General features: G+C 44.8%; 14 non-coding genes across 14 annotated transcripts; all 14 read right to left on the bottom strand.

Moving 5' to 3' along the window:
• Positions 1–1,914: 1,914 nt before the first annotated feature.
• On the bottom strand, positions 1,915–1,986 carry TRNAG-CCC (transfer RNA glycine (anticodon CCC)). The gene has a single exon. It is a non-coding gene; the product is annotated as a tRNA-Gly (tRNA).
• A 1,527-nt stretch (positions 1,987–3,513) lies between these two features.
• TRNAG-CCC (transfer RNA glycine (anticodon CCC)) lies at positions 3,514–3,585 on the bottom strand. Its single transcript has one exon. It is a non-coding gene; the product is annotated as a tRNA-Gly (tRNA).
• A 1,526-nt stretch (positions 3,586–5,111) lies between these two features.
• Positions 5,112–5,183, bottom strand: TRNAG-CCC (transfer RNA glycine (anticodon CCC)). Its single transcript has one exon. It is a non-coding gene; the product is annotated as a tRNA-Gly (tRNA).
• Positions 5,184–6,710: 1,527 nt separating this feature from the next.
• TRNAG-CCC (transfer RNA glycine (anticodon CCC)) lies at positions 6,711–6,782 on the bottom strand. Its single transcript has one exon. It is a non-coding gene; the product is annotated as a tRNA-Gly (tRNA).
• A 1,527-nt stretch (positions 6,783–8,309) lies between these two features.
• On the bottom strand, positions 8,310–8,381 carry TRNAG-CCC (transfer RNA glycine (anticodon CCC)). The gene has a single exon. It is a non-coding gene; the product is annotated as a tRNA-Gly (tRNA).
• A 1,527-nt stretch (positions 8,382–9,908) lies between these two features.
• On the bottom strand, positions 9,909–9,980 carry TRNAG-CCC (transfer RNA glycine (anticodon CCC)). The gene has a single exon. It is a non-coding gene; the product is annotated as a tRNA-Gly (tRNA).
• A 1,527-nt stretch (positions 9,981–11,507) lies between these two features.
• Positions 11,508–11,579, bottom strand: TRNAG-CCC (transfer RNA glycine (anticodon CCC)). The gene has a single exon. It is a non-coding gene; the product is annotated as a tRNA-Gly (tRNA).
• Positions 11,580–13,098: 1,519 nt separating this feature from the next.
• On the bottom strand, positions 13,099–13,170 carry TRNAG-CCC (transfer RNA glycine (anticodon CCC)). Its single transcript has one exon. It is a non-coding gene; the product is annotated as a tRNA-Gly (tRNA).
• Positions 13,171–14,687: 1,517 nt separating this feature from the next.
• TRNAG-CCC (transfer RNA glycine (anticodon CCC)) lies at positions 14,688–14,759 on the bottom strand. The gene has a single exon. It is a non-coding gene; the product is annotated as a tRNA-Gly (tRNA).
• A 1,527-nt stretch (positions 14,760–16,286) lies between these two features.
• On the bottom strand, positions 16,287–16,358 carry TRNAG-CCC (transfer RNA glycine (anticodon CCC)). The gene has a single exon. It is a non-coding gene; the product is annotated as a tRNA-Gly (tRNA).
• A 1,527-nt stretch (positions 16,359–17,885) lies between these two features.
• On the bottom strand, positions 17,886–17,957 carry TRNAG-CCC (transfer RNA glycine (anticodon CCC)). Its single transcript has one exon. It is a non-coding gene; the product is annotated as a tRNA-Gly (tRNA).
• Positions 17,958–19,484: 1,527 nt separating this feature from the next.
• Positions 19,485–19,556, bottom strand: TRNAG-CCC (transfer RNA glycine (anticodon CCC)). The gene has a single exon. It is a non-coding gene; the product is annotated as a tRNA-Gly (tRNA).
• Positions 19,557–21,083: 1,527 nt separating this feature from the next.
• Positions 21,084–21,155, bottom strand: TRNAG-CCC (transfer RNA glycine (anticodon CCC)). The gene has a single exon. It is a non-coding gene; the product is annotated as a tRNA-Gly (tRNA).
• A 1,516-nt stretch (positions 21,156–22,671) lies between these two features.
• On the bottom strand, positions 22,672–22,743 carry TRNAG-CCC (transfer RNA glycine (anticodon CCC)). The gene has a single exon. It is a non-coding gene; the product is annotated as a tRNA-Gly (tRNA).
• Between the last annotated feature and the right edge of the window lie 1,292 nt (positions 22,744–24,035).

Raw genomic sequence — 24,035 nt, 5'->3', positions numbered from 1 at the left:
TACTTTTATTCACATGCTAGATATTGCCTAGAAATGCTTTTTAATATAGAGATGCTAGAGTTAGAATGTCTGGTCGGGGTTCAGCCCTTTCATTGTCTACCGCCCGCAACATATTTATTACCAGCACATGTGAGTGGTGACTCTGCTTTTTGGAAAATAGCATCTAATAGGACAATGAATGTAGCAGATGGGGCGATCGAGATGCCTGCCTAAGTATTTCATTTTTTTTTTAATTTAACGTCTGATTAATCTGTTCATGATATTTCCGTTTTGTGACATGTTGCATTAAAACAAATCCTGCTTGGAGAACATATAAAAATTTGCACTGCATTGGCCGGGAATCGAACCTGGGTCAACTGCTTGGGAAGCAGCTATGCTCACCACTATACCACCAACGCCCTATGATGTGGTTGCTCTCGGTTCTAAAGATTACAACCCCGAGTTCAATGACTATCTTGCACCAGTTTCAATAGTGCATTTGGTTTAGATACCAACATGAAAAGCAGTAGAAAGTTTCTTGTAGAGGGTAAGGAACTGGGGATTGAAACCAAGGCCAAATCTGTGCAGAAGAGAAGAAATGGAAAGCAGTAGTACAAATAGTGGAAATGAACATATTTAGGCAGCATTGGAAGCAAAGCAGCGAAGAGAAAGAGAGTGCCTTCCATGAAATGCCCAGGAGAATGATAAGAGCAGAACGAAAAGGCAAGAATGACATTCAAAGCATGCCCAGAAAAACGTGTGACGGTCCCACCAGTCATTTATGCTTATAATTGGGTATCTTTACTTTCAAAGTATGGGGTTGATCCTTTGGCGATCACTCTCTTGTATTTCAGCAGAGACAGATAGTTGAGAAGTCTTTTCTCACATAGCTAGCACAAGCCTGCGCTTTTCCTTGCTGGTAGCGTGGAAATGACAGATTGGTTCTCAGAAGAAAAAACAAGAAATATTATAGCAGAGGATGGTTTCGATCCATCGACCTCTGGGTTATGGGCCCAGCACGCTTCCGCTGCGCCACTCTGCTCCCTTGTAAAAGTGTTCTCTTTATGCAGAGGAGGAGCTTTCAGCGAAGTAGCGAGGGATTGGTTGGTCTCGCTCCTCATTTGCCTAAGCATGCTGCAATGTATGCTGGGTGCAGAAAATCTTCATCTTCTCGTCTCACAGTCAGTCATAACTGAAAGTGCAGACCCTCTTGGGAACTAGCAGTTTCAGGCCTTTACCAAGATAGCAGCTCTCTAACCCTCTCCTCTCTCTTTGATCCTAGCGCTAGCATGCTCAGGATTTGATTTTAACTGAGAGCCAGAGATCTACCCGGTGAGGGCGAGGCTTTTGAGCGTTTGGGAGCGTTCGGGACGTGAGGATGTTGGACAGGAAATGTTGCCATCTTGAAATACCCAACCTTCCTGCTGTCGTGAGAGGCTCTTTCCATGGACATCTGCCTCTTGGAGTCCTCTCAACTTGCTCTCTGATATAACATTTTGTGAGCTGCAGTTACATCCGATGGCTACAAGGTGGCGCTGCATTCAGGTGAGAGAACAAGTGTGCACAAAATCGTTGGGGACTTTTGCCAGATTCATCGGTGGATCTTGCCTACTTTTATTCACATGCTAGATATTGCCTAGAAATGCTTTTTAATATAGAGATGCTAGAGTTAGAATGTCTGGTCGGGGTTCAGCCCTTTCATTGTCTACCGCCCGCAACATATTTATTACCAGCACATGTGAGTGGTGACTCTGCTTTTTGGAAAATAGCATCTAATAGGACAATGAATGTAGCAGATGGGGCGATCGAGATGCCTGCCTAAGTATTTCATTTTTTTTTTAATTTAACGTCTGATTAATCTGTTCATGATATTTCCGTTTTGTGACATGTTGCATTAAAACAAATCCTGCTTGGAGAACATATAAAAATTTGCACTGCATTGGCCGGGAATCGAACCCGGGTCAACTGCTTGGGAAGCAGCTATGCTCACCACTATACCACCAACGCCCTATGATGTGGGTGCTCTCGGTTCTAAAGATTACAACCCCGAGTTCAATGACTATCTTGCACCAGTTTCAATGGTGCATTTGGTTTAGATACCAACATGAAAAGCAGTAGAAAGTTTCTTGTAGAGGGTAAGAAACTGGGGATTGAAACCAAGGCCAAATCTGTGCAGAAGAGAAGAAATGGAAAGCAGTAGTACAAATAGTGGAAATGAACATATTTAGGCAGCATTGGAAGCAAAGCAGCGAAGAGAAAGAGAGTGCCTTCCATGAAATGCCCAGGAGAATGATAAGAGCAGAACGAAAAGGCAAGAATGACATTCAAAGCATGCCCAGAAAAACGTGTGACGGTCCCACCAGTCATTTATGCTTATAATTGGGTATCTTTACTTTCAAAGTATGGGGTTGATCCTTTGGCGATCACTCTCTTGTATTTCAGCAGAGACAGATAGTTGAGAAGTCTTTTCTCACATAGCTAGCACAAGCCTGCGCTTTTCCTTGCTGGTAGCGTGGAAATGACAGATTGGTTCTCAGAAGAAAAAACAAGAAATATTATAGCAGAGGATGGTTTCGATCCATCGACCTCTGGGTTATGGGCCCAGCACGCTTCCGCTGCCCCACTCTGCTCCCTTGTAAAAGTGTTCTCTTTATGCAGAGGAGGAGCTTTCAGCGAAGTGGCGAGGGATTGGTTGGTCTCGCTCCTCATTTGCCTAAGCATGCTGCAATGTATGCTGGGTGCAGAAAATCTTCATCTTCTCGTCTCACAGTCAGTCATAACTGAAAGTGCAGACCCTCTTGGGAACTAGCAGTTTCAGGCCTTAACCAAGATAGCAGCTCTCTAACCCTCTCCTCTCTCTTTGATCCTAGCGCTAGCATGCTCAGGATTTGATTTTAACTGGGAGCCAGAGATCTACCCGGTGAGGGCTTGCCCGGTGTGAGGCTTTTGAGCGTTTGGGAGCGTTCGGGACGTGAGGACATTGGACAGGAAATGTTGCCATCTTGAAATATCCAACCTTCCTGCTGTCGTGAGAGGCTCTTTCCATGGACATCTGCCTCTTGGAGTCCTCTCAACTTGCTCGCTGATATAACATTTTGTGAGCTGCAGTTACATCCGATGGCTACAAGGTGGCGCTGCATTCAGGTGAGAGAACAAGTGTGCACAAAATCGTTGGGGACTTTTGCCAGATTCATCGGTGGATCTTGCCTACTTTTATTCACATGCTAGATATTGCCTAGAAATGCTTTTTAATATAGAGATGCTAGAGTTAGAATGTCTGGTCGGGGTTCAGCCCTTTCATTGTCTACCGCCCGCAACATATTTATTACCAGCACATGTGAGTGGTGACTCTGCTTTTTGGAAAATAGCGTCTAATAGGACAATTAATGTAGCAGATGGGGCGATCGAGGTGCCTGCCTAAGTATTTCATTTTTTTTTTAATTTAACGTCTGATTAATCTGTTCATGATATTTCCGTTTTGTGACATGTTGCATTAAAACAAATCCTGCTTGGAGAACATATAAAAATTTGCACTGCATTGGCCGGGAATCGAACCCGGGTCAACTGCTTGGGAAGCAGCTATGCTCACCACTATACCACCAACGCCCTATGATGTGGGTGCTCTCGGTTCTAAAGATTACAACCCCGAGTTCAATGACTATCTTGCACCAGTTTCAATGGTGCATTTGGTTTAGACACCAACATGAAAAGCAGTAGAAAGTTTCTTGTAGAGGGTAAGGAACTGGGGATTGAAACCAAGGCCAAATCTGTGCAGAAGAGAAGAAATGGAAAGCAGTAGTACAAATAGTGGAAATGAACATATTTAGGCAGCATTGGAAGCAAAGCAGCGAAGAGAAAGAGAGTGCCTTCCATGAAATGCCCAGGAGAATGATAAGAGCAGAACGAAAAGGCAAGAATGACATTCAAGCATGCCCAGAAAAAGGTGTGACGGTCCCACCAGTCATTTATGCTTATAATTGGGTATCTTTACTTTCAAAGTATGGGGTTGATCCTTTGGCGATCACTCTCTTGTATTTCAGCAGAGACAGATAGTTGAGAAGTCTTTTCTCACATAGCTAGCACAAGCCTGCGCTTTTCCTTGCTGGTAGCGTGGAAATGACAGATTGGTTCTCAGAAGAAAAAACAAGAAATATTATAGCAGAGGATGGTTTCGATCCATCGACCTCTGGGTTATGGGCCCAGCAGGCTTCCGCTGCGCCACTCTGCTCCCTTGTAAAAGTGTTCTCTTTATGCAGAGGAGGAGCTTTCAGCGAAGTGGCGAGGGATTGGTTGGTCTCGCTCCTCATTTGCCTAAGCATGCTGCAATGTATGCTGGGTGCAGAAAATCTTCATCTTCTCGTCTCACAGTCAGTCATAACTGAAAGTGCAGACCCTCTTGGGAACTAGCAGTTTCAGGCCTTAACCAAGATAGCAGCTCTCTAACCCTCTCCTCTCTCTTTGATCCTAGCGCTAGCATGCTCAGGATTTGATTTTAACTGGGAGCCAGAGATCTACCCGGTGAGGGCTTGCCCGGTGTGAGGCTTTTGAGCGTTTGGGAGCGTTCGGGACGTGAGGACATTGGACAGGAAATGTTGCCATCTTGAAATATCCAACCTTCCTGCTGTCGTGAGAGGCTCTTTCCATGGACATCTGCCTCTTGGAGTCCTCTCAACTTGCTCGCTGATATAACATTTTGTGAGCTGCAGTTACATCCGATGGCTACAAGGTGGCGCTGCATTCAGGTGAGAGAACAAGTGTGCACAAAATCGTTGGGGACTTTTGCCAGATTCATCGGTGGATCTTGCCTACTTTTATTCACATGCTAGATATTGCCTAGAAATGCTTTTTAATATAGAGATGCTAGAGTTAGAATGTCTGGTCGGGGTTCAGCCCTTTCATTGTCTACCGCCCGCAACATATTTATTACCAGCACATGTGAGTGGTGACTCTGCTTTTTGGAAAATAGCATCTAATAGGACAATGATTGTAGCAGATGGGGCGATCGAGATGCCTGCCTAAGTATTTCATTTTTTTTTAAATTTAACGTCTGATTAATCTGTTCATGATATTTCCGTTTTGTGACATGTTGCATTAAAACAAATCCTGCTTGGAGAACATATAAAAATTTGCACTGCATTGGCCGGGAATCGAACCCGGGTCAACTGCTTGGGAAGCAGCTATGCTCACCACTATACCACCAACGCCCTATGATGTGGTTGCTCTCGGTTCTAAAGATTACAACCCCGAGTTCAATGACTATCTTGCACCAGTTTCAATAGTGCATTTGGTTTAGATACCAACATGAAAAGCAGTAGAAAGTTTCTTGTAGAGGGTAAGGAACTGGGGATTGAAACCAAGGCCAAATCTGTGCAGAAGAGAAGAAATGGAAAGCAGTAGTACAAATAGTGGAAATGAACATATTTAGGCAGCATTGGAAGCAAAGCAGCGAAGAGAAAGAGAGTGCCTTCCATGAAATGCCCAGGAGAATGATAAGAGCAGAACGAAAAGGCAAGAATGACATTCAAAGCATGCCCAGAAAAACGTGTGACGGTCCCACCAGTCATTTATGCTTATAATTGGGTATCTTTACTTTCAAAGTATGGGGTTGATCCTTTGGCGATCACTCTCTTGTATTTCAGCAGAGACAGATAGTTGAGAAGTCTTTTCTCACATAGCTAGCACAAGCCTGCGCTTTTCCTTGCTGGTAGCGTGGAAATGACAGATTGGTTCTCAGAAGAAAAAACAAGAAATATTATAGCAGAGGATGGTTTCGATCCATCGACCTCTGGGTTATGGGCCCAGCACGCTTCCGCTGCGCCACTCTGCTCCCTTGTAAAAGTGTTCTCTTTATGCAGAGGAGGAGCTTTCAGCGAAGTGGCGAGGGATTGGTTGGTCTCGCTCCTCATTTGCCTAAGCATGCTGCAATGTATGCTGGGTGCAGAAAATCTTCATCTTCTCGTCTCACAGTCAGTCATAACTGAAAGTGCAGACCCTCTTGGGAACTAGCAGTTTCAGGCCTTTACCAAGATAGCAGCTCTCTAACCCTCTCCTCTCTCTTTGATCCTAGCGCTAGCATGCTCAGGATTTGATTTTAACTGGGAGCCAGAGATCTACCCGGTGAGGGCTTGCCCGGTGTGAGGCTTTTGAGCGTTTGGGAGCGTTCGGGACGTGAGGACGTTGGACAGGAAATGTTGCCATCTTGAAATATCCAACCTTCCTGCTGTCGTGAGAGGCTCTTTCCATGGACATCTGCCTCTTGGAGTCCTCTCAACTTGCTCGCTGATATAACATTTTGTGAGCTGCAGTTACATCCGATGGCTACAAGGTGGCGCTGCATTCAGGTGAGAGAACAAGTGTGCACAAAATCGTTGGGGACTTTTGCCAGATTCATCGGTGGATCTTGCCTACTTTTATTCACATGCTAGATATTGCCTAGAAATGCTTTTTAATATAGAGATGCTAGAGTTAGAATGTCTGGTCGGGGTTCAGCCCTTTCATTGTCTACCGCCCGCAACATATTTATTACCAGCACATGTGAGTGGTGACTCTGCTTTTTGGAAAATAGCATCTAATAGGACAATGAATGTAGCAGATGGGGCGATCGAGATGCCTGCCTAAGTATTTCATTTTTTTTTTAATTTAACGTCTGATTAATCTGTTCATGATATTTCCGTTTTGTGACATGTTGCATTAAAACAAATCCTGCTTGGAGAACATATAAAAATTTGCACTGCATTGGCCGGGAATCGAACCCGGGTCAACTGCTTGGGAAGCAGCTATGCTCACCACTATACCACCAACGCCCTATGATGTGGTTGCTCTCGGTTCTAAAGATTACAACCCCGAGTTCAATGACTATCTTGCACCAGTTTCAATAGTGCATTTGGTTTAGATACCAACATGAAAAGCAGTAGAAAGTTTCTTGTAGAGGGTAAGGAACTGGGGATTGAAACCAAGGCCAAATCTGTGCAGAAGAGAAGAAATGGAAAGCAGTAGTACAAATAGTGGAAATGAACATATTTAGGCAGCATTGGAAGCAAAGCAGCGAAGAGAAAGAGAGTGCCTTCCATGAAATGCCCAGGAGAATGATAAGAGCAGAACGAAAAGGCAAGAATGACATTCAAAGCATGCCCAGAAAAACGTGTGACGGTCCCACCAGTCATTTATGCTTATAATTGGGTATCTTTACTTTCAAAGTATGGGGTTGATCCTTTGGCGATCACTCTCTTGTATTTCAGCAGAGACAGATAGTTGAGAAGTCTTTTCTCACATAGCTAGCACAAGCCTGCGCTTTTCCTTGCTGGTAGCGTGGAAATGACAGATTGGTTCTCAGAAGAAAAAACAAGAAATATTATAGCAGAGGATGGTTTCGATCCATCGACCTCTGGGTTATGGGCCCAGCACGCTTCCGCTGCGCCACTCTGCTCCCTTGTAAAAGTGTTCTCTTTATGCAGAGGAGGAGCTTTCAGCGAAGTGGCGAGGGATTGGTTGGTCTCGCTCCTCATTTGCCTAAGCATGCTGCAATGTATGCTGGGTGCAGAAAATCTTCATCTTCTCGTCTCACAGTCAGTCATAACTGAAAGTGCAGACCCTCTTGGGAACTAGCAGTTTCAGGCCTTTACCAAGATAGCAGCTCTCTAACCCTCTCCTCTCTCTTTGATCCTAGCGCTAGCATGCTCAGGATTTGATTTTAACTGAGAGCCAGAGATCTACCCGGTGAGGGCTTGCCCGGTGTGAGGCTTTTGAGCGTTTGGGAGCGTTCGGGACGTGAGGACGTTGGACAGGAAATGTTGCCATCTTGAAATACCCAACCTTCCTGCTGTCGTGAGAGGCTCTTTCCATGGACATCTGCCTCTTGGAGTCCTCTCAACTTGCTCTCTGATATAACATTTTGTGAGCTGCAGTTACATCCGATGGCTACAAGGTGGCGCTGCATTCAGGTGAGAGAACAAGTGTGCACAAAATCGTTGGGGACTTTTGCCAGATTCATCGGTGGATCTTGCCTACTTTTATTCACATGCTAGATATTGCCTAGAAATGCTTTTTAATATAGAGATGCTAGAGTTAGAATGTCTGGTCGGGGTTCAGCCCTTTCATTGTCTACCGCCCGCAACATATTTATTACCAGCACATGTGAGTGGTGACTCTGCTTTTTGGAAAATAGCATCTAATAGGACAATGAATGTAGCAGATGGGGCGATCGAGATGCCTGCCTAAGTATTTCATTTTTTTTTTAATTTAACGTCTGATTAATCTGTTCATGATATTTCCGTTTTGTGACATGTTGCATTAAAACAAATCCTGCTTGGAGAACATATAAAAATTTGCACTGCATTGGCCGGGAATCGAACCCGGGTCAACTGCTTGGGAAGCAGCTATGCTCACCACTATACCACCAACGCCCTATGATGTGGGTGCTCTCGGTTCTAAAGATTACAACCCCGAGTTCAATGACTATCTTGCACCAGTTTCAATGGTGCATTTGGTTTAGATACCAACATGAAAAGCAGTAGAAAGTTTCTTGTAGAGGGTAAGAAACTGGGGATTGAAACCAAGGCCAAATCTGTGCAGAAGAGAAGAAATGGAAAGCAGTAGTACAAATAGTGGAAATGAACATATTTAGGCAGCATTGGAAGCAAAGCAGCGAAGAGAAAGAGAGTGCCTTCCATGAAATGCCCAGGAGAATGATAAGAGCAGAACGAAAAGGCAAGAATGACATTCAAAGCATGCCCAGAAAAACGTGTGACGGTCCCACCAGTCATTTATGCTTATAATTGGGTATCTTTACTTTCAAAGTATGGGGTTGATCCTTTGGCGATCACTCTCTTGTATTTCAGCAGAGACAGATAGTTGAGAAGTCTTTTCTCACATAGCTAGCACAAGCCTGCGCTTTTCCTTGCTGGTAGCGTGGAAATGACAGATTGGTTCTCAGAAGAAAAAACAAGAAATATTATAGCAGAGGATGGTTTCGATCCATCGACCTCTGGGTTATGGGCCCAGCACGCTTCCGCTGCGCCACTCTGCTCCCTTGTAAAAGTGTTCTCTTTATGCAGAGGAGGAGCTTTCAGCGAAGTGGCGAGGGATTGGTTGGTCTCGCTCCTCATTTGCCTAAGCATGCTGCAATGTATGCTGGGTGCAGAAAATCTTCATCTTCTCGTCTCACAGTCAGTCATAACTGAAAGTGCAGACCCTCTTGGGAACTAGCAGTTTCAGGCCTTAACCAAGATAGCAGCTCTCTAACCCTCTCCTCTCTCTTTGATCCTAGCGCTAGCATGCTCAGGATTTGATTTTAACTGGGAGCCAGAGATCTACCCGGTGAGGGCTTGCCCGGTGTGAGGCTTTTGAGCGTTTGGGAGCGTTCGGGACGTGAGGACATTGGACAGGAAATGTTGCCATCTTAAAATATCCAACCTTCCTGCTGTCGTGAGAGGCTCTTTCCATGGACATCTGCCTCTTGGAGTCCTCTCAACTTGCTCGCTGATATAACATTTTGTGAGCTGCAGTTACATCCGATGGCTACAAGGTGGCGCTGCATTCAGGTGAGAGAACAAGTGTGCACAAAATCGTTGGGGACTTTTGCCAGATTCATCGGTGGATCTTGCCTACTTTTATTCACATGCTAGATATTGCCTAGAAATGCTTTTTAATATAGAGATGCTAGAGTTAGAATGTCTGGTCGGGGTTCAGCCCTTTCATTGTCTACCGCCCGCAACATATTTATTACCAGCACATGTGAGTGGTGACTCTGCTTTTTGGAAAATAGCGTCTAATAGGACAATTAATGTAGCAGATGGGGCGATCGAGGTGCCTGCCTAAGTATTTCATTTTTTTTTTAATTTAACGTCTGATTAATCTGTTCATGATATTTCCGTTTTGTGACATGTTGCATTAAAACAAATCCTGCTTGGAGAACATATAAAAATTTGCACTGCATTGGCCGGGAATCGAACCCGGGTCAACTGCTTGGGAAGCAGCTATGCTCACCACTATACCACCAACGCCCTATGATGTGGGTGCTCTCGGTTCTAAAGATTACAACCCCGAGTTCAATGACTATCTTGCACCAGTTTCAATGGTGCATTTGGTTTAGACACCAACATGAAAAGCAGTAGAAAGTTTCTTGTAGAGGGTAAGGAACTGGGGATTGAAACCAAGGCCAAATCTGTGCAGAAGAGAAGAAATGGAAAGCAGTAGTACAAATAGTGGAAATGAACATATTTAGGCAGCATTGGAAGCAAAGCAGCGAAGAGAAAGAGAGTGCCTTCCATGAAATGCCCAGGAGAATGATAAGAGCAGAACGAAAAGGCAAGAATGACATTCAAAGCATGCCCAGAAAAACGTGTGACGGTCCCACCAGTCATTTATGCTTATAATTGGGTATCTTTACTTTCAAAGTATGGGGTTGATCCTTTGGCGATCACTCTCTTGTATTTCAGCAGAGACAGATAGTTGAGAAGTCTTTTCTCACATAGCTAGCACAAGCCTGCGCTTTTCCTTGCTGGTAGCGTGGAAATGACAGATTGGTTCTCAGAAGAAAAAACAAGAAATATTATAGCAGAGGATGGTTTCGATCCATCGACCTCTGGGTTATGGGCCCAGCAGGCTTCCGCTGCGCCACTCTGCTCCCTTGTAAAAGTGTTCTCTTTATGCAGAGGAGGAGCTTTCAGCGAAGTGGCGAGGGATTGGTTGGTCTCACTCCTCATTTGCCTAAGCATGCTGCAATGTATGCTGGGTGCAGAAAATCTTCATCTTCTCGTCTCACAGTCAGTCATAACTGAAAGTGCAGACCCTCTTGGGAACTAGCAGTTTCAGGCCTTTACCAAGATAGCAGCTCTCTAACCCTCTCCTCTCTCTTTGATCCTAGCGCTAGCATGCTCAGGATTTGATTTTAACTGGGAGCCAGAGATCTACCCGGTGAGGGCTTGCCCGGTGTGAGGCTTTTGAGCGTTTGGGAGCGTTCGGGACGTGAGGACGTTGGACAGGAAATGTTGCCATCTTGAAATACCCAACCTTCCTGCTGTCGTGAGAGGCTCTTTCCATGGACATCTGCCTCTTGGAGTCCTCTCAACTTGCTCTCTGATATAACATTTTGTGAGCTGCAGTTACATCCGATGGCTACAAGGTGGCGCTGCATTCAGGTGAGAGAACAAGTGTGCACAAAATTGTTGGGGACTTTTGCCAGATTCATCGGTGGATCTTGCCTACTTTTATTCACATGCTAGATATTGCCTAGAAATGCTTTTTAATATAGAGATGCTAGAGTTAGAATGTCTGGTCGGGGTTCAGCCCTTTCATTGTCTACCGCCCGCAACATATTTATTACCAGCACATGTGAGTGGTGACTCTGCTTTTTGGAAAATAGCATCTAATAGGACAATGAATGTAGCAGATGGGGCGATCGAGATGCCTGCCTAAGTATTTCATTTTTTTTTTAATTTAACGTCTGATTAATCTGTTCATGATATTTCCGTTTTGTGACATGTTGCATTAAAACAAATCCTGCTTGGAGAACATATAAAAATTTGCACTGCATTGGCCGGGAATCGAACCCGGGTCAACTGCTTGGGAAGCAGCTATGCTCACCACTATACCACCAACGCCCTATGATGTGGTTGCTCTCGGTTCTAAAGATTACAACCCCGAGTTCAATGACTATCTTGCACCAGTTTCAATAGTGCATTTGGTTTAGATACCAACATGAAAAGCAGTAGAAAGTTTCTTGTAGAGGGTAAGGAACTGGGGATTGAAACCAAGGCCAAATCTGTGCAGAAGAGAAGAAATGGAAAGCAGTAGTACAAATAGTGGAAATGAACATATTTAGGCAGCATTGGAAGCAAAGCAGCGAAGAGAAAGAGAGTGCCTTCCATGAAATGCCCAGGAGAAGGATAAGAGCAGAACGAAAAGGCAAGAATGACATTCAAAGCATGCCCAGAAAAACGTGTGACGGTCCCACCAGTCATTTATGCTTATAATTGGGTATCTTTACTTTCAAAGTATGGGGTTGATCCTTTGGCGATCACTCTCTTGTATTTCAGCAGAGACAGATAGTTGAGAAGTCTTTTCTCACATAGCTAGCACAAGCCTGCGCTTTTCCTTGCTGGTAGCGTGGAAATGACAGATTGGTTCTCAGAAGAAAAAACAAGAAATATTATAGCAGAGGATGGTTTCGATCCATCGACCTCTGGGTTATGGGCCCAGCACGCTTCCGCTGCGCCACTCTGCTCCCTTGTAAAAGTGTTCTCTTTATGCAGAGGAGGAGCTTTCAGCGAAGTGGCGAGGGATTGGTTGGTCTTGCTCCTCATTTGCCTAAGCATGCTGCAATGTATGCTGGGTGCAGAAAATCTTCATCTTCTCGTCTCACAGTCAGTCATAACTGAAAGTGCAGACCCTCTTGGGAACTAGCAGTTTCAGGCCTTTACCAAGATAGCAGCTCTCTAACCCTCTCCTCTCTCTTTGATCCTAGCGCTAGCATGCTCAGGATTTGATTTTAACTGGGAGCCAGAGATCTACCCGGTGAGGGCTTGCCCGGTGTGAGGCTTTTGAGCGTTTGGGAGCGTTGAGGACGTTGGACAGGAAATGTTGCCATCTTGAAATACCCAACCTTCCTGCTGTCGTGAGAGGCTCTTTCCATGGACATCTGCCTCTTGGAGTCCTCTCAACTTGCTCTCTGATATAACATTTTGTGAGCTGCAGTTACATCCGATGGCTACAAGGTGGCGCTGCATTCAGGTGAGAGAACAAGTGTGCACAAAATCGTTGGGGACTTTTGCCAGATTCATCGGTGGATCTTGCCTACTTTTATTCACATGCTAGATATTGCCTAGAAATGCTTTTTAATATAGAGATGCTAGAGTTAGAATGTCTGGTCGGGGTTCAGCCCTTTCATTGTCTACCGCCCGCAACATATTTATTACCAGCACATGTGAGTGGTGACTCTGCTTTTTGGAAAATAGCATCTAATAGGACAATGAATGTAGCAGATGGGGCGATCGAGATGCCTGCCTAAGTATTTCATTTTTTTTTTAATTTAACGTCTGATTAATCTGTTCATGATATTTCCGTTTTGTGACATGTTGCATTAAAACAAATCCTGCTTGGAGAACATATAAAAATTTGCACTGCATTGGCCGGGAATCGAACCCGGGTCAACTGCTTGGGAAGCAGCTATGCTCACCACTATACCACCAACGCCCTATGATGTGGGTGCTCTCGGTTCTAAAGATTACAACCCCGAGTTCAATGACTATCTTGCACCAGTTTCAATGGTGCATTTGGTTTAGATACCAACATGAAAAGCAGTAGAAAGTTTCTTGTAGAGGGTAAGAAACTGGGGATTGAAACCAAGGCCAAATCTGTGCAGAAGAGAAGAAATGGAAAGCAGTAGTACAAATAGTGGAAATGAACATATTTAGGCAGCATTGGAAGCAAAGCAGCGAAGAGAAAGAGAGTGCCTTCCATGAAATGCCCAGGAGAATGATAAGAGCAGAACGAAAAGGCAAGAATGACATTCAAAGCATGCCCAGAAAAACGTGTGACGGTCCCACCAGTCATTTATGCTTATAATTGGGTATCTTTACTATCAAAGTATGGGGTTGATCCTTTGGCGATCACTCTCTTGTATTTCAGCAGAGACAGATAGTTGAGAAGTCTTTTCTCACATAGCTAGCACAAGCCTGCGCTTTTCCTTGCTGGTAGCGTGGAAATGACAGATTGGTTCTCAGAAGAAAAAACAAGAAATATTATAGCAGAGGATGGTTTCGATCCATCGACCTCTGGGTTATGGGCCCAGCACGCTTCCGCTGCGCCACTCTGCTCCCTTGTAAAAGTGTTCTCTTTATGCAGAGGAGGAGCTTTCAGCGAAGTGGCGAGGGATTGGTTGGTCTCGCTCCTCATTTGCCTAAGCATGCTGCAATGTATGCTGGGTGCAGAAAATCTTCATCTTCTCGTCTCACAGTCAGTCATAACTGAAAGTGCAGACCCTCTTGGGAACTAGCAGTTTCAGGCCTTAACCAAGATAGCAGCTCTCTAACCCTCTCCTCTCTCTTTGATCCTAGCGCTAGCATGCTCAGGATTTGATTTTAACTGGGAGCCAGAGATCTACCCGGTGAGGGCGAGGCTTTTGAGCGTTTGGGAGCGTTCGGGACGTGAGGACATTGGACAGGAAATGTTGCCATCTTGAAATATCCAACCTTCCTGCTGTCGTGAGAGGCTCTTTCCATGGACATCTGCCTCTTGGAGTCCTCTCAACTTGCTCGCTGATATAACATTTTGTGAGCTGCAGTTACATCCGATGGCTACAAGGTGGCGCTGCATTCAGGTGAGAGAACAAGTGTGCACAAAATCGTTGGGGACTTTTGCCAGATTCATCGGTGGATCTTGCCTACTTTTATTCACATGCTAGATATTGCCTAGAAATGCTTTTTAATATAGAGATGCTAGAGTTAGAATGTCTGGTCGGGGTTCAGCCCTTTCATTGTCTACCGCCCGCAACATATTTATTACCAGCACATGTGAGTGGTGACTCTGCTTTTTGGAAAATAGCATCTAATAGGACAATGAATGTAGCAGATGGGGCGATCGAGATGCCTGCCTAAGTATTTCATTTTTTTTTTTAATTTAACGTCTGATTAATCTGTTCATGATATTTCCGTTTTGTGACATGTTGCATTAAAACAAATCCTGCTTGGAGAACATATAAAAATTTGCACTGCATTGGCCGGGAATCGAACCCGGGTCAACTGCTTGGGAAGCAGCTATGCTCACCACTATACCACCAACGCCCTATGATGTGGTTGCTCTCGGTTCTAAAGATTACAACCCCGAGTTCAATGACTATCTTGCACCAGTTTCAATAGTGCATTTGGTTTAGATACCAACATGAAAAGCAGTAGAAAGTTTCTTGTAGAGGGTAAGGAACTGGGGATTGAAACCAAGGCCAAATCTGTGCAGAAGAGAAGAAATGGAAAGCAGTAGTACAAATAGTGGAAATGAACATATTTAGGCAGCATTGGAAGCAAAGCAGCGAAGAGAAAGAGAGTGCCTTCCATGAAATGCCCAGGAGAATGATAAGAGCAGAACGAAAAGGCAAGAATGACATTCAAAGCATGCCCAGAAAAACGTGTGACGGTCCCACCAGTCATTTATGCTTATAATTGGGTATCTTTACTTTCAAAGTATGGGGTTGATCCTTTGGCGATCACTCTCTTGTATTTCAGCAGAGACAGATAGTTGAGAAGTCTTTTCTCACATAGCTAGCACAAGCCTGCGCTTTTCCTTGCTGGTAGCGTGGAAATGACAGATTGGTTCTCAGAAGAAAAAACAAGAAATATTATAGCAGAGGATGGTTTCGATCCATCGACCTCTGGGTTATGGGCCCAGCACGCTTCCGCTGCGCCACTCTGCTCCCTTGTAAAAGTGTTCTCTTTATGCAGAGGAGGAGCTTTCAGCGAAGTGGCGAGGGATTGGTTGGTCTCGCTCCTCATTTGCCTAAGCATGCTGCAATGTATGCTGGGTGCAGAAAATCTTCATCTTCTCGTCTCACAGTCAGTCATAACTGAAAGTGCAGACCCTCTTGGGAACTAGCAGTTTCAGGCCTTTACCAAGATAGCAGCTCTCTAACCCTCTCCTCTCTCTTTGATCCTAGCGCTAGCATGCTCAGGATTTGATTTTAACTGAGAGCCAGAGATCTACCCGGTGAGGGCTTGCCCGGTGTGAGGCTTTTGAGCGTTTGGGAGCGTTCGGGACGTGAGGACGTTGGACAGGAAATGTTGCCATCTTGAAATACCCAACCTTCCTGCTGTCGTGAGAGGCTCTTTCCATGGACATCTGCCTCTTGGAGTCCTCTCAACTTGCTCTCTGATATAACATTTTGTGAGCTGCAGTTACATCCGATGGCTACAAGGTGGCGCTGCATTCAGGTGAGAGAACAAGTGTGCACAAAATCGTTGGGGACTTTTGCCAGATTCATCGGTGGATCTTGCCTACTTTTATTCACATGCTAGATATTGCCTAGAAATGCTTTTTAATATAGAGATGCTAGAGTTAGAATGTCTGGTCGGGGTTCAGCCCTTTCATTGTCTACCGCCCGCAACATATGTATTACCAGCACATGTGAGTGGTGACTCTGCTTTTTGGAAAATAGCATCTAATAGGACAATGAATGTAGCAGATGGGGCGATCGAGATGCCTGCCTAAGTATTTCATTTTTTTTTTAATTTAACGTCTGATTAATCTGTTCATGATATTTCCGTTTTGTGACATGTTGCATTAAAACAAATCCTGCTTGGAGAACATATAAAAATTTGCACTGCATTGGCCGGGAATCGAACCCGGGTCAACTGCTTGGGAAGCAGCTATGCTCACCACTATACCACCAACGCCCTATGATGTGGGTGCTCTCGGTTCTAAAGATTACAACCCCGAGTTCAATGACTATCTTGCACCAGTTTCAATGGTGCATTTGGTTTAGATACCAACATGAAAAGCAGTAGAAAGTTTCTTGTAGAGGGTAAGAAACTGGGGATTGAAACCAAGGCCAAATCTGTGCAGAAGAGAAGAAATGGAAAGCAGTAGTACAAATAGTGGAAATGAACATATTTAGGCAGCATTGGAAGCAAAGCAGCGAAGAGAAAGAGAGTGCCTTCCATGAAATGCCCAGGAGAATGATAAGAGCAGAACGAAAAGGCAAGAATGACATTCAAAGCATGCCCAGAAAAACGTGTGACGGTCCCACCAGTCATTTATGCTTATAATTGGGTATCTTTACTTTCAAAGTATGGGGTTGATCCTTTGGCGATCACTCTCTTGTATTTCAGCAGAGACAGATAGTTGAGAAGTCTTTTCTCACATAGCTAGCACAAGCCTGCGCTTTTCCTTGCTGGTAGCGTGGAAATGACAGATTGGTTCTCAGAAGAAAAAACAAGAAATATTATAGCAGAGGATGGTTTCGATCCATCGACCTCTGGGTTATGGGCCCAGCACGCTTCCGCTGCGCCACTCTGCTCCCTTGTAAAAGTGTTCTCTTTATGCAGAGGAGGAGCTTTCAGCGAAGTGGCGAGGGATTGGTTGGTCTCGCTCCTCATTTGCCTAAGCATGCTGCAATGTATGCTGGGTGCAGAAAATCTTCATCTTCTCGTCTCACAGTCAGTCATAACTGAAAGTGCAGACCCTCTTGGGAACTAGCAGTTTCAGGCCTTAACCAAGATAGCAGCTCTCTAACCCTCTCCTCTCTCTTTGATCCTAGCGCTAGCATGCTCAGGATTTGATTTTAACTGGGAGCCAGAGATCTACCCGTTGAGGGCTTGCCCGGTGTGAGGCTTTTGAGCGTTTGGGAGCGTTCGGGACGTGAGGACATTGGACAGGAAATGTTGCCATCTTGAAATATCCAACCTTCCTGCTGTCGTGAGAGGCTCTTTCCATGGACATCTGCCTCTTGGAGTCCTCTCAACTTGCTCGCTGATATAACATTTTGTGAGCTGCAGTTACATCCGATGGCTACAAGGTGGCGCTGCATTCAGGTGAGAGAACAAGTGTGCACAAAATCGTTGGGGACTTTTGCCAGATTCATCGGTGGATCTTGCCTACTTTTATTCACATGCTAGATATTGCCTAGAAATGCTTTTTAATATAGAGATGCTAGAGTTAGAATGTCTGGTCGGGGTTCAGCCCTTTCATTGTCTACCGCCCGCAACATATTTATTACCAGCACATGTGAGTGGTGACTCTGCTTTTTGGAAAATAGCGTCTAATAGGACAATTAATGTAGCAGATGGGGCGATCGAGGTGCCTGCCTAAGTATTTCATTTTTTTTTTAATTTAACGTCTGATTAATCTGTTCATGATATTTCCGTTTTGTGACATGTTGCATTAAAACAAATCCTGCTTGGAGAACATATAAAAATTTGCACTGCATTGGCCGGGAATCGAACCCGGGTCAACTGCTTGGGAAGCAGCTATGCTCACCACTATACCACCAACGCCCTATGATGTGGGTGCTCTCGGTTCTAAAGATTACAACCCCGAGTTCAATGACTATCTTGCACCAGTTTCAATGGTGCATTTGGTTTAGACACCAACATGAAAAGCAGTAGAAAGTTTCTTGTAGAGGGTAAGGAACTGGGGATTGAAACCAAGGCCAAATCTGTGCAGAAGAGAAGAAATGGAAAGCAGTAGTACAAATAGTGGAAATGAACATATTTAGGCAGCATTGGAAGCAAAGCAGCGAAGAGAAAGAGAGTGCCTTCCATGAAATGCCCAGGAGAATGATAAGAGCAGAACGAAAAGGCAAGAATGACATTCAAAGCATGCCCAGAAAAACGTGTGACGGTCCCACCAGTCATTTATGCTTATAATTGGGTATCTTTACTTTCAAAGTATGGGGTTGATCCTTTGGCGATCACTCTCTTGTATTTCAGCAGAGACAGATAGTTGAGAAGTCTTTTCTCACATAGCTAGCACAAGCCTGCGCTTTTCCTTGCTGGTAGCGTGGAAATGACAGATTGGTTCTCAGAAGAAAAAACAAGAAATATTATAGCAGAGGATGGTTTCGATCCATCGACCTCTGGGTTATGGGCCCAGCACGCTTCCGCTGCGCCACTCTGCTCCCTTGTAAAAGTGTTCTCTTTATGCAGAGGAGGAGCTTTCAGCGAAGTGGCGAGGGATTGGTTGGTCTCGCTCCTCATTTGCCTAAGCATGCTGCAATGTATGCTGGGTGCAGAAAATCTTCATCTTCTCGTCTCACAGTCAGTCATAACTGAAAGTGCAGACCCTCTTGGGAACTAGCAGTTTCAGGCCTTAACCAAGATAGCAGCTCTCTAACCCTCTCCTCTCTCTTTGATCCTAGCGCTAGCATGCTCAGGATTTGATTTTAACTGGGAGCCAGAGATCTACCCGTTGAGGGCTTGCCCGGTGTGAGGCTTTTGAGCGTTTGGGAGCGTTCGGGACGTGAGGACATTGGACAGGAAATGTTGCCATCTTGAAATATCCAACCTTCCTGCTGTCGTGAGAGGCTCTTTCCATGGACATCTGCCTCTTGGAGTCCTCTCAACTTGCTCGCTGATATAACATTTTGTGAGCTGCAGTTACATCCGATGGCTACAAGGTGGCGCTGCATTCAGGTGAGAGAACAAGTGTGCACAAAATCGTTGGGGACTTTTGCCAGATTCATCGGTGGATCTTGCCTACTTTTATTCACATGCTAGATATTGCCTAGAAATGCTTTTTAATATAGAGATGCTAGAGTTAGAATGTCTGGTCGGGGTTCAGCCCTTTCATTGTCTACCGCCCGCAACATATTTATTACCAGCACATGTGAGTGGTGACTCTGCTTTTTGGAAAATAGCGTCTAATAGGACAATTAATGTAGCAGATGGGGCGATCGAGGTGCCTGCCTAAGTATTTCATTTTTTTTTTAATTTAACGTCTGATTAATCTGTTCATGATATTTCCGTTTTGTGACATGTTGCATTAAAACAAATCCTGCTTGGAGAACATATAAAAATTTGCACTGCATTGGCCGGGAATCGAACCCGGGTCAACTGCTTGGGAAGCAGCTATGCTCACCACTATACCACCAACGCCCTATGATGTGGGTGCTCTCGGTTCTAAAGATTACAACCCCGAGTTCAATGACTATCTTGCACCAGTTTCAATGGTGCATTTGGTTTAGACACCAACATGAAAAGCAGTAGAAAGTTTCTTGTAGAGGGTAAGGAACTGGGGATTGAAACCAAGGCCAAATCTGTGCAGAAGAGAAGAAATGGAAAGCAGTAGTACAAATAGTGGAAATGAACATATTTAGGCAGCATTGGAAGCAAAGCAGCGAAGAGAAAGAGAGTGCCTTCCATGAAATGCCCAGGAGAATGATAAGAGCAGAACGAAAAGGCAAGAATGACATTCAAAGCATGCCCAGAAAAACGTGTGACGGTCCCACCAGTCATTTATGCTTATAATTGGGTATCTTTACTTTCAAAGTATGGGGTTGATCCTTTGGCGATCACTCTCTTGTATTTCAGCAGAGACAGATAGTTGAGAAGTCTTTTCTCACATAGCTAGCACAAGCCTGCGCTTTTCCTTGCTGGTAGCGTGGAAATGACAGATTGGTTCTCAGAAGAAAAAACAAGAAATATTATAGCAGAGGATGGTTTCGATCCATCGACCTCTGGGTTATGGGCCCAGCACGCTTCCGCTGCGCCACTCTGCTCCCTTGTAAAAGTGTTCTCTTTATGCAGAGGAGGAGCTTTCAGCGAAGTGGCGAGGGATTGGTTGGTCTCGCTCCTCATTTGCCTAAGCATGCTGCAATGTATGCTGGGTGCAGAAAATCTTCATCTTCTCGTCTCACAGTCAGTCATAACTGAAAGTGCAGACCCTCTTGGGAACTAGCAGTTTCAGGCCTTAACCAAGATAGCAGCTCTCTAACCCTCTCCTCTCTCTTTGATCCTAGCGCTAGCATGCTCAGGATTTGATTTTAACTGGGAGCCAGAGATCTACCCGTTGAGGGCTTGCCCGGTGTGAGGCTTTTGAGCGTTTGGGAGCGTTCGGGACGTGAGGACATTGGACAGGAAATGTTGCCATCTTGAAATATCCAACCTTCCTGCTGTCGTGAGAGGCTCTTTCCATGGACATCTGCCTCTTGGAGTCCTCTCAACTTGCTCGCTGATATAACATTTTGTGAGCTGCAGTTACATCCGATGGCTACAAGGTGGCGCTGCATTCAGGTGAGAGAACAAGTGTGCACAAAATCGTTGGGGACTTTTGCCAGATTCATCGGTGGATCTTGCCTACTTTTATTCACATGCTAGATATTGCCTAGAAATGCTTTTTAATATAGAGATGCTAGAGTTAGAATGTCTGGTCGGGGTTCAGCCCTTTCATTGTCTACCGCCCGCAACATATTTATTACCAGCACATGTGAGTGGTGACTCTGCTTTTTGGAAAATAGCGTCTAATAGGACAATTAATGTAGCAGATGGGGCGATCGAGGTGCCTGCCTAAGTATTTCATTTTTTTTTTAATTTAACGTCTGATTAATCTGTTCATGATATTTCCGTTTTGTGACATGTTGCATTAAAACAAATCCTGCTTGGAGAACATATAAAAATTTGCACTGCATTGGCCGGGAATCGAACCCGGGTCAACTGCTTGGGAAGCAGCTATGCTCACCACTATACCACCAACGCCCTATGATGTGGGTGCTCTCGGTTCTAAAGATTACAACCCCGAGTTCAATGACTATCTTGCACCAGTTTCAATGGTGCATTTGGTTTAGACACCAACATGAAAAGCAGTAGAAAGTTTCTTGTAGAGGGTAAGGAACTGGGGATTGAAACCAAGGCCAAATCTGTGCAGAAGAGAAGAAATGGAAAGCAGTAGTACAAATAGTGGAAATGAACATATTTAGGCAGCATTGGAAGCAAAGCAGCGAAGAGAAAGAGAGTGCCTTCCATGAAATGCCCAGGAGAATGATAAGAGCAGAACGAAAAGGCAAGAATGACATTCAAAGCATGCCCAGAAAAACGTGTGACGGTCCCACCAGTCATTTATGCTTATAATTGGGTATCTTTACTTTCAAAGTATGGGGTTGATCCTTTGGCGATCACTCTCTTGTATTTCAGCAGAGACAGATAGTTGAGAAGTCTTTTCTCACATAGCTAGCACAAGCCTGCGCTTTTCCTTGCTGGTAGCGTGGAAATGACAGATTGGTTCTCAGAAGAAAAAACAAGAAATATTATAGCAGAGGATGGTTTCGATCCATCGACCTCTGGGTTATGGGCCCAGCAGGCTTCCGCTGCGCCACTCTGCTCCCTTGTAAAAGTGTTCTCTTTATGCAGAGGAGGAGCTTTCAGCGAAGTGGCGAGGGATTGGTTGGTCTCACTCCTCATTTGCCTAAGCATGCTGCAATGTATGCTGGGTGCAGAAAATCTTCATCTTCTCGTCTCACAGTCAGTCATAACTGAAAGTGCAGACCCTCTTGGGAACTAGCAGTTTCAGGCCTTTACCAAGATAGCAGCTCTCTAACCCTCTCCTCTCTCTTTGATCCTAGCGCTAGCATGCTCAGGATTTGATTTTAACTGGGAGCCAGAGATCTACCCGGTGAGGGCGAGGCTTTTGAGCGTTTGGGAGCGTTCGGGACGTGAGGACGTTGGACAGGAAATGTTGCCATCTTGAAATACCCAACCTTCCTGCTGTCGTGAGAGGCTCTTTCCATGGACATCTGCCTCTTGGAGTCCTCTCAACTTGCTCTCTGATATAACATTTTGTGAGCTGCAGTTACATCCGATGGCTACAAGGTGGCGCTGCATTCAGGTGAGAGAACAAGTGTGCACAAAATCGTTGGGGACTTTTGCCAGATTCATCGGTGGATCTTGCCTACTTTTATTCACATGCTAGATATTGCCTAGAAATGCTTTTTAATATAGAGATGCTAGAGTTAGAATGTCTGGTCGGGGTTCAGCCCTTTCATTGTCTACCGCCCGCAACATATTTATTACCAGCACATGTGAGTGGTGACTCTGCTTTTTGGAAAATAGCATCTAATAGGACAATGAATGTAGCAGATGGGGCGATCGAGATGCCTGCCTAAGTATTTCATTTTTTTTTTAATTTAACGTCTGATTAATCTGTTCATGATATTTCCGTTTTGTGACATGTTGCATTAAAACAAATCCTGCTTGGAGAACATATAAAAATTTGCACTGCATTGGCCGGGAATCGAACCCGGGTCAACTGCTTGGGAAGCAGCTATGCTCACCACTATACCACCAACGCCCTATGATGTGGTTGCTCTCGGTTCTAAAGATTACAACCCCGAGTTCAATGACTATCTTGCACCAGTTTCAATAGTGCATTTGGTTTAGATACCAACATGAAAAGCAGTAGAAAGTTTCTTGTAGAGGGTAAGGAACTGGGGATTGAAACCAAGGCCAAATCTGTGCAGAAGAGAAGAAATGGAAAGCAGTAGTACAAATAGTGGAAATGAACATATTTAGGCAGCATTGGAAGCAAAGCAGCGAAGAGAAAGAGAGTGCCTTCCATGAAATGCCCAGGAGAATGATAAGAGCAGAACGAAAAGGCAAGAATGACATTCAAAGCATGCCCAGAAAAACGTGTGACGGTCCCACCAGTCATTTATGCTTATAATTGGGTATCTTTACTTTCAAAGTATGGGGTTGATCCTTTGGCGATCACTCTCTTGTATTTCAGCAGAGACAGATAGTTGAGAAGTCTTTTCTCACATAGCTAGCACAAGCCTGCGCTTTTCCTTGCTGGTAGCGTGGAAATGACAGATTGGTTCTCAGAAGAAAAAACAAGAAATATTATAGCAGAGGATGGTTTCAATCCATCGACCTCTGGGTTATGGGCCCAGCACGCTTCCGCTGCGCCACTCTGCTCCCTTGTAAAAGTGTTCTCTTTATGCAGAGGAGGAGCTTTCAGCGAAGTGGCGAGGGATTGGTTGGTCTCGCTCCTCATTTGCCTAAGCATGCTGCAATGTATGCTGGGTGCAGAAAATCTTCATCTTCTCGTCTAACAGTCAGTCATAACTGAAAGTGCAGACCCTCTTGGGAACTAGCAGTTTCAGGCCTTTACCAAGATAGCAGCTCTCTAACCCTCTCCTCTCTCTTTGATCCTAGCGCTAGCATGCTCAGGATTTGATTTTAACTGGGAGCCAGAGATCTACCCGGTGTGAGGCTTTTGAGCGTTTGGGAGCGTTCGGGACGTGAGGACATTGGACAGGAAATGTTGCCATCTTGAAATATCCAACCTTCCTGCTGTCGTGAGAGGCTCTTTCCATGGACATCTGCCTCTTGGAGTCCTCTCAACTTGCTCGCTGATATAACATTTTGTGAGCTGCAGTTACATCCGATGGCTACAAGGTGGCGCTGCATTCAGGTGAGAGAACAAGTGTGCACAAAATCGTTGGGGACTTTTGCCAGATTCATCGGTGGATCTTGCCTACTTTTATTCACATGCTAGATATTGCCTAGAAATGCTTTTTAATATAGAGATGCTAGAGTTAGAATGTCTGGTCGGGGTTCAGCCCTTTCATTGTCTACCGCCCG

This window comes from Triturus cristatus, chromosome 11 (assembly GCF_964204655.1).
Source record: "Triturus cristatus chromosome 11, aTriCri1.1, whole genome shotgun sequence".
Lineage (NCBI taxonomy): Eukaryota > Metazoa > Chordata > Amphibia > Caudata > Salamandridae > Triturus > Triturus cristatus.
Note: the sequence above shows the minus strand (reverse complement) of the source record. Positions and strands in the feature narration are given on the sequence as shown.